The sequence below is a fragment of the Pelobates fuscus genome, chromosome 2, assembly GCF_036172605.1.
Source record: "Pelobates fuscus isolate aPelFus1 chromosome 2, aPelFus1.pri, whole genome shotgun sequence".
Classification (NCBI taxonomy): Eukaryota; Metazoa; Chordata; class Amphibia; order Anura; family Pelobatidae; genus Pelobates; species Pelobates fuscus.
The window spans coordinates 446,198,206-446,214,726 of NC_086318.1; the positions used below are offsets into that span (position 1 = coordinate 446,198,206).

General features: G+C 40.4%; 1 protein-coding gene across 1 annotated transcript in view; it reads left to right on the forward strand.

Annotated features, from left to right (window-relative positions):
• Positions 1–16,521, forward strand: part of LOC134587626 (uncharacterized) — a 172,288-nt gene that overhangs the window by 32,533 nt on the left and 123,234 nt on the right. The window lies entirely within an intron of this gene.

Genomic DNA, 16,521 nt, shown 5'->3' on the forward strand with positions numbered 1-16,521 from the left:
ACATTCTTGTAACATTGCACTGCATTATCTGACTCGGCCCCTGGGAGGGATTAGTAAACTTTACATTCTTGTTACATATTGTACTGTATTATTTGACTCTGCCCCTGGTAGGGATTAGTAAACTTTACATTCTTGTTACATTGCATTGCATTCTCTGACCATGCCCCTGGGAGGGATTAGTAAACTTTACGTTCTTGTTACATTGTACTGCATTCTCTGACTCGGCCCCTAGTAGGGATTAGTAAACTTTACTTTCTTGTTACATTGTACTGCATTCTCTGACTCGGCCCCTGGTAGGGATTAGTAAACTTTACTTTCTTGTTACATTGTGCTGTATTCTCTGATTCTTTCACGGTGACCTCTGGTAATAAAGTGATCGGTTGCTTTTGGATGTCCTATTTGACGACTTCCCATTAGATTTGTTATATGTAGCTTTGTTTGGTTCCCATTAATATAAACATATTAAACATGTCTGAGAGGCTCCCGAAGTTCCTGGGAACTTACATAGTTACATAGCTGAAAAGAGACTTGCGTCCATCAAGTTCAGCCTTCCTCACATTTGTTTTTTGCTGTTGATCCAAAAGAAGGCACAAAATAAACAGTTTGAAGAAATATTTTGCAACAAACTAGGGAAAAAAATCCTTCTTGACCCCAGAATAGCAGTCAGATTTATCATTGGATCAAGCAGTTATTACCCTACATTGAAAAATTATATCCCTGAATATTCTGTTTTTGCAAGTATGCATCTAGTAGCTGTTCTGTAACCACTTCTTCAGGCAGAGCATTCCACATCCTTATTGTTCTTATAGTAAAAAAAACCTTTCCTTTGCTTTAGACAAAATCTTCTTTCTTCCAGTCTAAACCTCGTGTCCCATGTAAAGTTTGTGAATAGATTTCCACACAATGGTTTGTATTGGCCCCGAATATATTTGTATAATGTTATCATATCCCCTCTCAGGTGACATTTTTCTAAACTAAATAGGTTTAAATTTGTTAACCTTTCTTCATAGCTGATATGTTGCATTCCTTTTATTTATTCTTTAGCCCGCTTCTGCACTTTTTCTATAATATCCTTCTTTAGAACAGGTGCCCCAAATTGCGCAGCATATTCAATATGTGGTCTTACCAGTGATTTATAAAGAGGCAAAATGATATTCTCATCCCGAGAATGAATGCCCTTTTTCATGCATGACAATACCTTACTGGCCTTGGCCACTGCTGATTGACATTGCATATTGTTGCATAGTTTGTTGTCTATAACAATTCCCAAGTCCCTTTCGTGTGTTGTTGTCCCTAATTTGCTTCCATTAAAGGTATACGTTGCTTGTGCATTCTTTACGCCGAAGTGCGTAACTTTGCATTTTTCAACATTAAATTCCATCTGCCATTTGAGTGCCCAGTCCCCCAGTCTATCTAAATCCCTCTGCAGCAAAGTAATATCTTGCTCACATTGTATTATTTTACAAAGTTTTGTGTCATCTACAAACACTGAAACATGACTTTCATTGTTTTTCAATATCATTTATAAAGATGTTACATAGAAGGGGTCCCAGAACAGACCCCTGAGGGACACCACTTGCCACCTCTGTCCAGCCTGAAAATCTACCATTAATGGCAACTCTTTTTACTCTGTTTTTAAGCCAATGATCTACCCAAGAACAAGCATTTTCAACTAGATGTAATGCTGTACTGAATGAGAAGTTCCATTGTGTACATTTAATAGCCAGACCCACTATAATGGCTGCCCTGGCACACGTAATGTGTGTACTATGTCCCTGGATTTCTTTGCTCCTGCCCTGTTGCCGGCCTGAAAGTGACATTTCCTTCCAGTGCCCATCCAGTCTATAACCTTCTAATCCCACGTTTATTGAAAACGCCGACCGTGTAATGTCGGGCATATTTTGACCGTGTAAATGTGTGTGACCAGGATTTAGAAGAGTTGGCTAAGATGCGTTTCATTTTCTCCACAGAGCGTCTCCTTCTTACAGCGTTTGTGATCCGTGGCAGCAACGTCCACCTACCATCGCCATGGCTCTGCCTGGAGGATCAGGATACATGAGCTCTGCTTTCTTCATTGGTTACTTTTACTTTGTCTACCGGACACTCTTTAAAGAGACAATGTAGGGCTGTTATACAGATGATCAATGAAAGCAAAGAACAAAACGAAAAAAACACTCACCTTTAACGCTCCCAAAACCGCCACATCCCTCCACCAACCAGCTACTTCTTATTAAAGTTTGGGATCTGTTCTTTTCCCACAAAGATCTGCCCAGCTGGAGTTTATGGGACAAGGTCTTTAAACTGTGCACAGGATAAAGGGAACTGCTCTCGAAGTTGGTGGCGGCCAACAGCAACCTATTAACATCTTCATTACAGCTTTGAGAATGCTGTGGCTAGGGCTTTCTCGAGAGAGATTTGCTCAGACTGCGCAGCACAAACGGGACGGATATTGTCCAATGTAAACCCCTCCTTCACAGTGACTGGTTAGACGTTATACGTGCTGTGTGCAGGGCCTATCACTACAACCTGCGCAATGAGAGCTAATTGTTATGGAGTTTAAATATGGATTAAATGTCATTTTCATTTAGTATTTTTCACTGTTTTTGGTTTGGTTGTATTTTTTACCACTTTTATACCTTGGGGAGGAGGGGGGGGGGGTTTACAATATTTATTTATTTATTTAGAAATAGTTTTACCGCTTATATTATATTGAAATATTTGTCATTATCAATAAATTATTTTCTGTCTTCTATTAACTGCTTAATTCATTGTTTTATTTCCTAAACATGGAATATAAATGGAAAAAACAAAAGAATAAAGTGTCCCGAAAACAAGACTATTCCATGAAACCACGAGAAATGCCTTAATGGACAGAATGTTAACTAATCATATGCTGCCTGTGACCCCTAAAATAAGTGAAATACAATGATGGAAAAATCATACATAGATTTCTATTTGTCTTTACACCGTATACTGTGTACTGATTGAGATGCCAAAAACCTTTGTACTCTTTGTGTGCCTAGACTGCAAGCTCCTGGGCTCAGAGATCCTGATGCGGCAGTTCTGACATTGAATAACACATGTATATATAATAGAACCTATTTATATCCCCGATGCTCCTCCGGCGCGGCGTACAAACATCGCCGCTCTATCCATTTCTGAACACGTACTTTTTGGGTTTATGCACACATATGAATTGCAATATGAATTCCTAAATGTGGGGTTACCTGTGAAGATAAATGTTGTGCAGTGCTGTAATAGAGGTGCCATCTCCATGGAAACCAAAGTCATATATATATATATCCATATACCTTTATATACCTCTCTGTATATCTGAATATATATATATCCATATACCTTTATATACCTCTCTGTATATCTGAATATATATATATCCATATACCTTTATATACCTCTCTGTATATCTGAATATATATATATATCCATATACCTTTATATACCTCTCTGTATATCTGAATATATATATATATCCATATACCTTTATATACCTCTCTGTATATCTGAATATATATATATATATATATCCATATACCTTTATATACCTCTCTGTATATCTGAATATATATATATATATATCCATATACCTTTATATACCTCTCTGTATATCTGAATATATATATATATATCCATATACCTTTATATACCTCTCTGTATATCTGAATATATATATATATATATATCCATATACCTTTATATACCTCTCTGTATATCTGAATATATATATATATCCATATACCTTTATATACCTCTCTGTATATCTGAATATATATATATATATATCCATATACCTTTATATACCTCTCTGTATATCTGAATATATATATATCCATATACCTTTATATACCTCTCTGTATATCTGAATATATATATATCCATATACCTTTATATACCTCTCTGTATATCTGAATATATATATATATATATATATCCATATACCTTTATATACCTCTCTGTATATCTGAAAAAAAAAAAAAATATATATATATATATATATATCCATATACCTTTATATACCTCTCTGTATATCTGAATATATATATATCCATATACCTTTATATACCTCTCTGTATATCTGAATATATATATATCCATATACCTTTATATACCTCTCTGTATATCTGAATATATATATATATATATCCATATACCTTTATATACCTCTCTGTATATCTGAAAAAAAAAAAATATATATATATATATATATATATATATCCATATACCTTTATATACCTCTCTGTATATCTGAATATATATATATATCCATATACCTTTAAATACCTCTCTGTATATCTGAATATATATATATATATATATATCCATATACCTTTATATACCTCTCTGTATATCTGAATATATATATATCCATATACCTTTATATACCTTTCTGTATATCTGAATATATATATATCCATATACCTTTATATACCTCTCTGTATATCTGAATATATATATATATATATCCATATACCTTTATATACCTCTCTGTATATCTGAAAATATATATATATATATATATATATATCCATATACCTTTATATACCTCTCTGTATATCTTGAATCTCTATAGATCTCCATATATATATCTGTATATCTCTATATCTAAATGTATCTGAATATCTTTATATATCTCCGAATACCTCGGTTGAATTGGATTTGTTGTTCCAGCACATCCCACAGACAGGGATTGAAATCAGATTGAGATTTGGGGAATTTTGGGGCCTCAAATCATTCCTGAACAATGTTAGCAATGTGGCAGGGTGCAGTATCCTGCTGAAAGTTACCATTGCCATCAAATAATAGTATTGCCATGAAGGGGTTTACATGGTCTGCAACAATCTCTAGATAGGTGGTACATGTAACATCCACATGAATGCCAGAACCCAAGGTCTCCCAGCTGAACATTGCCTTCATCAGCCTGCCTTCTTCCCATAATATATCCTGTTGCCATCTCTTCCCCAGGTAAACAATCACCCAGCCATCCACCTGATCTGAAAGAAAACCTTATTCATCAGACCAGGCAACCTTCTTCAATTGCTCCACGTCCCCATTGAAGGCACTTTCAGCAGTGAACATGGGTCATCATGGGCACTCTGACCGTGCTAAGATGTCCCATACGCAGCAAACTGCGATGCAATGTGTTCTAACCCCTTTCTATCATGGCCAGCATTATGTTTTTCAACAATTTGAGCTACAGTAGCTCTCCTGTGTGATCGGACCAGTTGATTCACTAGTTGTCCTTACTTGCACCAATTTTGGTAGGTACTAACCACTGCATCACAGGAACACCCCACAAGACTTGCTGTTTGAAGGTGCTCTGACGCAGTCTCTAGCCATCACTATTTGGCCATTGTCACAAGTCACTCAGATCTTATCACTTGGACCATTTTTCCTGCTTCCAACACATTAAATTCAGCACTGGCTGTTCACTTGCAGCCTGACTGTTCCCTTGCTGACATGTGCCATTGTAACAATATAATTCAAGATTTTCAAGTCATGACGTCAGAAAATATAGATTTTTATTAAAGACAGGAGGTTGGTATTATGCATTAACTTTCTTTACTTAACTTCAGCAGCAAAGACATTGTTTCAATAAAGTTTAGTGAATAAAAAAGATAAAAAAAACAACAGAGAAACAAAGATGGAACACTCGGTAGCCAATTAGCATCCGGCATAGTCTATATAGTGAATGATCCCCAATATCCGTCCTCTTTCGAACTGCGAATCTAGAAGAAGTGACTAGTAGAGTAAACTCCAAGGATACGAACGACGAAACTCCAAACAGGATTAAGCTGAAACATAAAGAACGGGGTGGGTTAACGGGAGGGATAATACTCGCCTCCGGTCTGTAATAAAATCTATATTTACTGACGTCAAGACTAGGAAAATCTTGAATTTTGTAGCAAGACAGGAGGCTCGTATTATGCATGTTAAAAGCTGAATAATCATATAAATATATATCAAATACATCGTTAAGATATTACAATATTACATGCATGCTAGGTCTAAAATAAAACTGTTTAAATGTAGATTCTGAAGACCAATCTGCCGTTTTTCACAGATCTGATAAAGAGCCTCCTGCTTGACACACTTTAGTAGACATAGCTCCGCTTGAAGAGTGAGCTCCAAACACAGAAATATCAATACCTGCCATAGACATAGTTTGTCTTACCCATCTGGCTAAAGATGTAGAGGAGACAGGCAGAAAAGGTTACGAAAAGAGATAAGAAATTAAGAGAAATTAACATTTCTTATAGATAAGGTTTTAAGCTCCTATGTTTGAAGACAATTGACAACACATAGAAGCGGGTGGTCAGAAATAGGATAGAACGGAGAGCGGAGAACGTCTAACAATAGAGAAATTAACACCATCGGGAGTATATTTATTTATTTAAGTCCAAAGCCTTAACGTCAGAAACTCTTTTAAATGAAATGAGGCACAGTAATGTGGTAAGCGTAAACGAAAGCATTTTTTTTTTTACATTTTATTAAGGTTTATTGGTACATGTACAGAGTATGCCATAAGACCCAGTAGTTATGCAGAGATATGGTACATCAGAAGTTAGGTTCACATGGTATACATTACTTCTACTTCAGTGTTAGAGATAGCTATTCCGACATGGAGCTGGGGCTAGTTTCGATACGTATCACTATAATCAGACATAGGTGTCTGTAGCGGAGAGCTGGTCTTTCACAGGTTAACTCCACTAAAGATCCCAGTGAGGCTCAGGAACAAGTAGTAAAAATACCATAGAGTAATAATCACAGCAAGCAAAGTAATCCACGAATATCCCAATACGGATCCCAATGACTGGACGACACACAGCATCAGGAGCAGAACTGAACTTTTAATAACACAACCTGCTTTTAAAGCTTTCTCCCATGCAAGGGAGGGATTCACCATAATTAGTACAGTAGCCAATAGTGTAACAGTTACCTCCCACACATCTCCTCCCCTCAGTGTGACACATAATCCCATTACACATACTGTAGTTTTCCCCGAGTTCTGGATGTACCCCAAAACAAGCAGCTAGAATAATATTTTGGGTACCCCCTTGTAGCCCAGATCTGGGTGACTAACATTGGGTGAACAAAATTCACCCAGATCGGACCAGGGTTTCGGGAGTTAAGTGGAAGGTGAAATTTGACCGACCGCACACGAGGTGGTATCCGAAAAAGGCTCCATGTGTTTTGGCCTTGCGGTCGGTCTCCGTTCGGTAGTTAAAACATACAGTAATCCTTGCCATCCACAGATAATCTTCTATTTGTCTGTATTCCCTTGTTCCTTTCAAGGTATCAATGCTGGGAGGAATTCCAGAAGCTGCAGCTTGGTCTAAAGTCTCAAACAATTTTGCCACAGGACCATTAACTTATCTTGACAAGATTTTAGTGATCTGTCAAATCCTTTACTTGGGTTCTTCCCTGATTTTGTTAAAAATAGCACAATAGTGGGATCTAGATCAGGGGTCTGTGCGACTTTCATAGATAGAGTCGACCTAGGGCATTAAGCTCTTAGCTTATTTCTAGCCGCTTGGTCAAAGGGTGTCCTCAACCAGCATTCAAGATATTTGGCTACATGAACCTAGGGTGCTTAAAATGGTCTGGGTCAAATAATGGTTCCCCATTAACATCCATTATAATATTCTCTTCATCAGATTTAGAGAGAAGCTCAGGTGCCTCTGAAACAGATGAATAATTTGAGGCAGAATCAGATTTTTCATCTTCTGAGTTTGAAAATGAGTCATCATTCGAGGAGGTCGTATAGGAGTCAGGTTTGCTCCTGTGAATGGTCTTCCGAGCTCATCTGTCTTCCTCACGAGCAGAGGGTCTTTTGGGTGATTGATTGCACTCTTTAGTTTTGCGTGAGACACGCATTTTGTTCTGATTTTGGTCCTTCCCCACTTTATGTGACTTGGAACAGTCAAGGGGATTCTAAAGGACGGTCAAAGCAGTGTTTGCGTTTTTGGATGGCCTTCCCAGACCTCCTGAATTCCTGAGCTAAATTCCGTTCTGACTCCACAGGTGACCAGAACTGGTCTGAATTAGTATTAATTAAGTGAGTCTTATCACTAGGGTTTGAATTGCTTATGGCCTGAGCCACAGACTTTGCAATTGCTTGTTGCACGGAAGATATTGCAGTATAAATTGCAGATTAAACTAATTATTATGCAAAATATATTTTTCTCATTAACTTAAATAATTGATGTAAATAACAGTCAGCATAATTCTCATGTTATCAACTATTAAGAGTACAATTCAAATTTTATTGAACAAACCTCCTAATGATAACAGTATTTTTTTTTTATTCTTTATTTTGTTGTGCAGTTTCAACAGAGATGTCCACATTGCCACAACAGCTCATGCAGGCATACTTAGTAACATATATTAATACAGTAGCGGCATATACATATACATAGCACTTTTTATATATTAATTGTGTAGTTGTGGTGTCGTCTATTGTTTCGGGCATGTCCAAGACCTGGTGGATTCTGTGAGTGTGCCTTCTTGGGGTTTGTCTGTGGACGTGTGTTGTCTTATGGGTCTGTTTGAGAACCAGCTATGGAGGCTGTAACGGACCGTTTCAGCAAAAAAGGGGAAAAATGCGTTTAGGCGATAATCCCCTTTTCCATAGACAGGCACAGCTACGGCAGAACATCAGAACTCACGAGCTGGATACGAAATAACACTCCGAACTGGAACAGCTGAACAAGAAAAGCATACAATCGGCTTACACTCTTGGCAGTCAGCTTACAATCCAATCCCCCCCAAGAACGAGACGACACTTCATTTTGAGGGTTAAGCAGGAACTCAAGACTGGGACACCCAGTCTGGCTTTTATTACCAACAAGTACATACAGGACACTCCCAGGGGGAGGATGAAATTAACCAATCACATGGATGTACCTCCCACACATTTCCTCCCCTTAGATTAACACTTAACACAATTATACTGTACACCTTTTTCCCCAATTCCTGGATGTACCCCAAATACATATGCTACACCTCCAAAACAGGTATCCCCTGATAGCCCTTATTCAGGGGGACAACATATCCAAGAATCAGGTCATTCGGATGAATGGTTCGGGAGATATGAGGTTCCAAAGATTTGACCGACCGCATGGGTAAAGTATCCGAAAACAGTTCCATGCATTTTGGCCCTGCGGTCGGTCACAAACAAGGGAATGAAAACAGGCGAATTGCCTGTGTTATAGAGCCTGGAGAGGGTTTGAATGAATTCCCTTGTTTGTGGGGTTCTTTCTACCGAACGGCGGGTCATTCGGTAGTTTCCATACGAATTTCTGGAAGTATGGAGGTCTCAGCGGTGTTTGCCTAGTCAAGTGTCCGATTTTAGTTCCAGACACTCGACGGCAAAACACCGCTGTTCGGTAGTTTAAGATGGCCGCCGCCACGTGTTTGTTTCCCGAATGGCGGCCACCCAGAGGACAAAGGATACATTACACTGATTGCCAATTACCCGTTTGCAACATTGTTGCAAACTGTAATTGGAGGCACACTTAGTCCAGGGTGGTCTGGTTGTTCGGTAGTTTCCTCCATACAATGAATGGAGTGATTCTACCGAACAATCAGATGAATGCTGTACATATATATAACCCAGGTAACTGCATACAACAATACATACATGACATTAAAGTATTAAAGGCAGGATTACTGTACTACGCTCCACAGTCTTAAAGGTACAGTAGTCCCAAAAGTTCCAATATGTCCATCGCTGCTTTTAAAGGGCCAGCAGCAGCAATACAAATTATTACCTGCCCAAATATAGTTTCTAAAGTGCAACACGTCCAGCGGGCAGGAGGGCAGGAGGCCAGCAGCCAGGCCTCTCCAGTTCACAGTGGCGAAGCTGGTTTCGCCACAGAGGCATATGTTGTATGTGTGGTGTGAGGTCCGTGGGGTCTCCCCAACTTGACTGTCTGTCTAGACCCCTGTGTGTGAGGGTGAGCCTTGTCGTGGATGAGGTGCCCTAGGATGGTATGTGTCCCTCACCAGGGGTGCCCTCCTGTCATAATGGATATGTTTTTAACTGTGTCTTCCATGTTCGTGTGGGGAGGTAGGTCAAATGCAGATGCATTCGTTAGTGAGCCTGGTTGTGGGTATTTGCGTCTCTGGTGTAGGGTGCGAGTGCCGCTGTCGATGTGTCTCGGGTGCGTAAAATCTACTTCGGGGAGACCTATACAGATTTTTTGTGAACTAGAAAAAAGTCAACTTTGATCAACAAAAATTCTATAGGAAGGAGGAACTTGGGTGGTGACCATGTGTAAGTTCTCAAGAAAGCAGAGCGGGTTCATCTTGGGCAGGAGGCCATATCCTGAGTGCATTATCAGCTGTCTCTGGAGTTCTGGGGAGAAACCCCCTATTGCAGTGTCCCTCAGAGTATCTTTTGTTGGTGCGGCGGTCGGGTGGGTGCTCCTGGGATAAAGTCAGTCACCGTGGCCGGGTCCAGTCGGGCGAGGTCTGAGCTTTCCTTGCGTGGGGGCGACAGTAGGCCTGCTGTGCGCAGTTGAGAGTCCAGTTCAGGGTAGCTCCGGGCTCGGTATGTGGTATCCTGATATGTGAAGGTGATCATGTTCGGTGTCCCCCATTTATACTGGATGCTGTTGTTCCTGAGGTGTTGTAAGAGTGGCTGCATGGTCTTACGCCATCCCATGGTGCTTTTAGTTAGGTCCTGAAAGAGGGACAGCCTGGCTCCCTCAAATGTCAGAGGGGTTTTCCCCCGTGCGGCCGCCAACAGCTGGGCTCTGTCTTGCAGGTTTTGAAAACGGATGATCAGGTCCGTGTGTGCCGTGGCTGGGGCAGTTGCAGGCTTTGGCAGTCGGAATATACCATCTAGTCGCACTGCTTTTGCCTGTTTGGGTGGCAGGCGCCTGATGAAGTGCGGTAGGTCTGTCTGGCCTTATAGCGCCTTCGTTGGTCCTCAAGGGTGTTTATCCGGTTGTTTGATATGCTTTGTTGTGATTGCACTTCAGTTAGTGCTTGTTCTAAGGATGCTATCCTAGCTTCTTGGGAGGTAGTTGAGGCCTCCAGCCTCAGGACCCTGGTTGTGACCCCCTCCACTGACTCTTTTATACCCGCCATGTCTGCTGCTATGTTGGTTCTGAGCTCTGCCAGCATCTCCCGACGCTATCTTGTCCCATGCAGACTTTTGCGGAGAAGTTCCCCAATATCGTGGGTGGTCGGGTCTTTATCCGCTCGGGTTTTCTTATGCTTGCGTCCCATGGCTAATCCCGGGTCGGGTATGAGCAGTTGAGCCTCTGTATATCTCTCTCTGTATATCTCTCTCTGTATATATAATCTCTGTATATCTCTCTCTGTATATCTCTCTCTGTATATATAATCTCTGTATATCTCTCTCTCTCTGTATATATACAATCTCTGTATATCGCTCTCTGTATATCTCTCTCTGTATATATAATCTCTGTATATCTCTCTGTATATATACGATCTCTGTATATCACTCTGTATATCTCTCTCTGTATATATAATCTCTGTATATCTCTCTCTCTCTGTATATATACAATCTCTGTATATCGCTCTCTGTATATCTCTCTCTGTATATATACAATCTCTGTATATCGCTCTCTGTATATCTCTCTCTGTATATATACAATCTCTGTAGATCGCTCTCTGTATATATCTGTCACAGTCTGGGACTAGTGTACATCCATGTGATATGAATTTATTAGAGGCGCACAGAGTAACCCTGTCTGTGTCACAATAGCCGGTCTGTCTGTTGCGCCCCAGGCATAGAATGTAGGCCTTGACCTTTGTACCCAGAAATCATGGTGTCACAGTGTGACGTAACGGAACATAGCATTATCCTGCTGGGGAGCTCGGCCACAATTAATAGTCCCCATTGTAATGTGTGTCCAGTTTGTTGGTGGGATAAATGTGAAGGCTGTAAATGGAAATGTCCTGTGTATAATTGGATATTTTCTGGACTCCTAAAGGGATTGTAGTAACAATGGAGTATTGATTGCACCACCCTCACTCCTTCAGCATGACCAGGGGTTCATCTGACGCAGCTACCTTGTTATCCCAAGACCAGGGGATCTATGGATTTCTGTGGCAGATTCGGTCAGGTTCGGTCAGGGTGGACCTGGTCTAGTACAAACATTGAGTAAAACAAGGACATTTCGTGATTCTCTGGTTTATACACTTGGAAACCATAACCTTTACCCCTTAAAACCGAGTTGGGGTGAATTGAGAAATTGAGTATTTTAAAGCCACGTTTTTCCTAACACAATTTTATATATTGCAATTCAGTGTTCGGTTAATAGTAATTCTGTTTTTAGTGAATAATCCCCAGTTTAAGAAAGCATGTAGTGCAGCTATATTCTTAATTTTAGTAATTACAGGAGGCTTTGTATTTTGCATTAATCTCTCTTTACTAAACTCCAGCAGCACAGATTTAACAATAAAATTTAGTGAAAAAAACATTGCAACAGGGTAGAAAAGGCCCCTCACCCTGTATCACTTCCTCTTTCTATGATGCGATATAACCATAAACACATCCTGTAAATACAATAAACCCGATAACAATGAAGATTCAGACTGAAAACGATCCGAATCCCGAATGGATGATGTCGCAGAGTGTGAAGACAATCCCATGTATCGATCCACGAAGAAGAATCAAACTGAAAAGAAACAAGACGTGAAATGGACTTGGAAAGGAACTGTTTGTCATAAATAATTTTATATATTCAAATTGTATGTAATAAGTCATAATAATGGATAATAAATCGCAATCTCAAGATGTGTGATATAAATAAACCACAGAATAATGAAATAAACTCACCCCCCTGAATTCAAATCTTTATTGAAGTACAAACCAATGAATCATATAAACAGGGAGGGAAAAAACGGGTGGGAAAATACTCGCCTCCTGTCCTTAATAAAATTAAGATTATAAGTACACTGCGTTAGCATAATCTACAATGTTATAACATGACAGGAGGCGAGTATTTAGCATTTTTAAAGCTGTGGATGAAGAGCAAAAGAAGCATGAGAAATCTGACAGAATGAACTAGTCCAGTCCGCGGATCGCAATATGTCGGTAGGTAGGTAGAGGAGCGGTATGCTCTACATATCCTAGTAATGTGCCCACCACGAAGAGGCGGGGAACAGTCCAAAAACGTGATATGAGACGGAGGAAAGGTCTTTCTTAGTCCGACACGAGATAGAAAAAGACATTCCTACTAGAGTGAAAGAAAAAACGTCCACGTTGAATGCTTGAACGTCCGCAACCCATCGAAAAGATAAAGACACAAAAGTGTAAGTTTCGCCAAGAGTTGGTGCAAAGACAATTCCGTATTGTCTGGCCATTCACGAAGAAAATGTAAAACTAGATCCATGCCCCACATACGCGAGTATTTGGGAGCAGGTGGTCTAGACAGGCGAATCCCCCTCAGAAGGCGACAGACCAGAGGGTTCTGGCCTATAGGAGTGCCCTGTAGGGAAACATGAGCCACCGTGATAGCTGAACGCGTAACATTGATAGAGCGATATGACTTGCCCGACGAAAAAGATGGAATAAGAAATTTAGTACGGCAGTAACAGGTGCCGTAAAGGGATCGAGATGTGGTATATAATAGTAAATCCTTCTCTATTTGAGTATTAGAGCCTCTACTGGCTAGGGTGCATTGGGGGGTGGGGTCACCCTATCTATAAGGGGGGGGATCGCCCTTGTTAGAATTTGTTTGCCACGGAAGTGGCCAGTGTATATCATGCTTGGGGGTCACACAGCGGTAGGGGGGGTCACCTCTGTAAATGATGTATAAATAACACCAATTGAAGCACATGCTTGAACGAGGGGTCACGCCGGTAGTGAGGGAGGTCACCCCTAGGATCGGTGATTATCTTGGAATGTATTTAAGTTAAATAGATATACATTCTATTAAAAAGTTCACTCTATTTGGTGGATATACAGAAGCAGGTCTGAATGAATTATAAGCAGGCAGTATGCACAGTACACACAGAGAGACAGTAACGTAGAATCCATTTTCACTGATTAGTAGATGTGTGAGATAATGGATATGCAGCCGGTCAGATCGTGGGAATCAGGACCTGGCTATCTAAAGTGGCCGACGTGAATCTCGCGGACTCACAAGATTCAAGATGGCTGCTGTTTGCGCGCAAATTGCTGGCAGTACCCCTCCTGCTAACCCCAGAACCCGCTAAAACCGTGGCGCGAACATGCCGCAACGCACGACAGTGTGGGATAGGGAAAAGGCAGGAGAGCCTGAAAGAACATTTCCCTGTCTGAGAGCAGGAGTCAGGACAGCAGGGAGATGTAAAAAATGGGTGAAATAGAGAATGACTGAGGGAAGGAGGGCAGGACAGGTTGTAGAAGGAGCAGGGGATGATATAAAAATAGAGTTTAATAAAGAGAGTTTAATGCAAAATACGAAGCCTCCTATCATGTTATAAAATAAAAGAAAGACGACTTCAAAATGACCAATAACATAAAGCAGTGATGAGAAACACGGTGCATATATTATATTATATAATATCGCTAGTGTAACAGAGCTCCCTGTACCCCGGTTGGGTACCTCCGTCAAGGACGGCTTCCTAGCTGGATCAGGGGAAAACCTCAGCGCTTCTACCCCAGTCGCTGTGACTTGACTCGCGTCCTCCTGGAGCCTCTCCATTCTGGAACCGGATAGGGGACTAGCTCTATTCACTGCCAGGGACTGGACATCACACAGTCCTGAGAGCTGTAGTCGTTACAAGGACTTTCCCAGCCAAATCCTCCATGAGCTGGAACAAGGTGCCAAGCAGTGATTATAGTCCTTCCCCTCCCAGTAACTAGACGGCACATAGTTTTGGGAGTACAACTGGTTTTAATGAGCCAAACTCTGCCTTTTATGCACAGACCCCAGCAGGGGGTCTCCAAGCAATGCAACACAAGCCCCTCCCAGGAATCTCTGGGCCTGGGAGATAATTGCATTAAAGACCGGTAAGCTAATTATCTCCCAGGAACAGAGAGGCAAACATAAAAATATAAAAACATAAGTCCCCCAAAACATAATAAAAACATAAAATAACCTCACAAATAATACATCTTTAAATGGCCCTGATCTGAGCGCCCTAGTTCTCCAATTAGCACTCAGATCCATTCAGTGTAGGGGAATTGCCACCGTGTTAAATTTCTGACCGGCCGCACACGTGGTCCTATGCCCAAAATAGTTCCAAAATAGGCGTTTGGTGCTTTTACCAGTCAACTTTCGGGGGCTCCTGCGGCCGCAATCTGGGGTGCTCCACCTGGGTCTTAGGTAGGGTTTGTTCCTTTTAGTCTCAGGCACCTTCCCTTCAAAAAGCGCTCTCCTGGCGGATTTCAAAATCGTTCAAAACCCCGGACCAAATTGTCCAGGAACCGCACAGTCACCTCATGCTGAAAACAGTTCCATAACATTCGCAGTCCTCATGTCAAAATTAGTTCCATAGTGGTCGCGGCTAAGTATCGCCGAGGACTATTTGTGGCCGTGGGTTTGGTTAATGCGAACGGCCAACAGAGACCACGACAAGAGAAAGTGCCGAACCAGAGACACCCAGGGAAAGCTACTAATAACGGCTGGGCAAGGTAGCTCCCAAATGGTGTCCCAGACCTGGAGCATAGTTGGTTGGCAGGAGGCTGGCTTCCACACTCCTCCAGGAGTCTGTGGCAAACATAGGTGGGAAGGAGCGTTTGTCACAGCTAGTATAATATTACATGACTGAGATATTACACACAGTGTTAATAGGGATATTATTTGGCTGAAATATTATACACGGTGTTAATAATAGGGATATATAGCTGAGATATTGCACACAGTGTTAATATTAGGGATATTATATGGCTGAGATATTATACACGGTGTTAATAATAGGGATATATAGCTGAGATATTACACACAGTGTTAATAATAGGGTTATAATTTGGCTGAGATATTACACGTGGCGTTAATAATAGAGATATAATATGGCTGAAATATTATGGTGTTAATAATAGGGTTATTATATGGCTGAGATACCACATGCAGCGTTAATAATAGATATATTATATGGCTGAGATATTACACGTGGCGTTAATAATAGGGATACAATATGGCTGAGATATGACATACAGTGTTAATAGGGATATTATATGGCTGAGATATCACACATGGTGATAATAATAGGGATATGATATAGCTGAGATATCACATGTGGCATTAATAATAGAGATATATGGCTGAGATATTACACGTGGCATTAATAATAGGGATATTACATGACTGAAATATTACATGAAGTATTAATGATAGGGATATTATATGGCTACTATATTATCTATGAGATTATGTTTTATATATTATAAGAGGTATAGTATTATATGTCTGAGATATTATACACAGTGTTAATAATAGGGATATTATATGACTGAGATATTATACACAGTGTTAATAATAGGGATATTATATGACTGAGATATTACATGCAATTATTATACGGCTGACATTTCACATG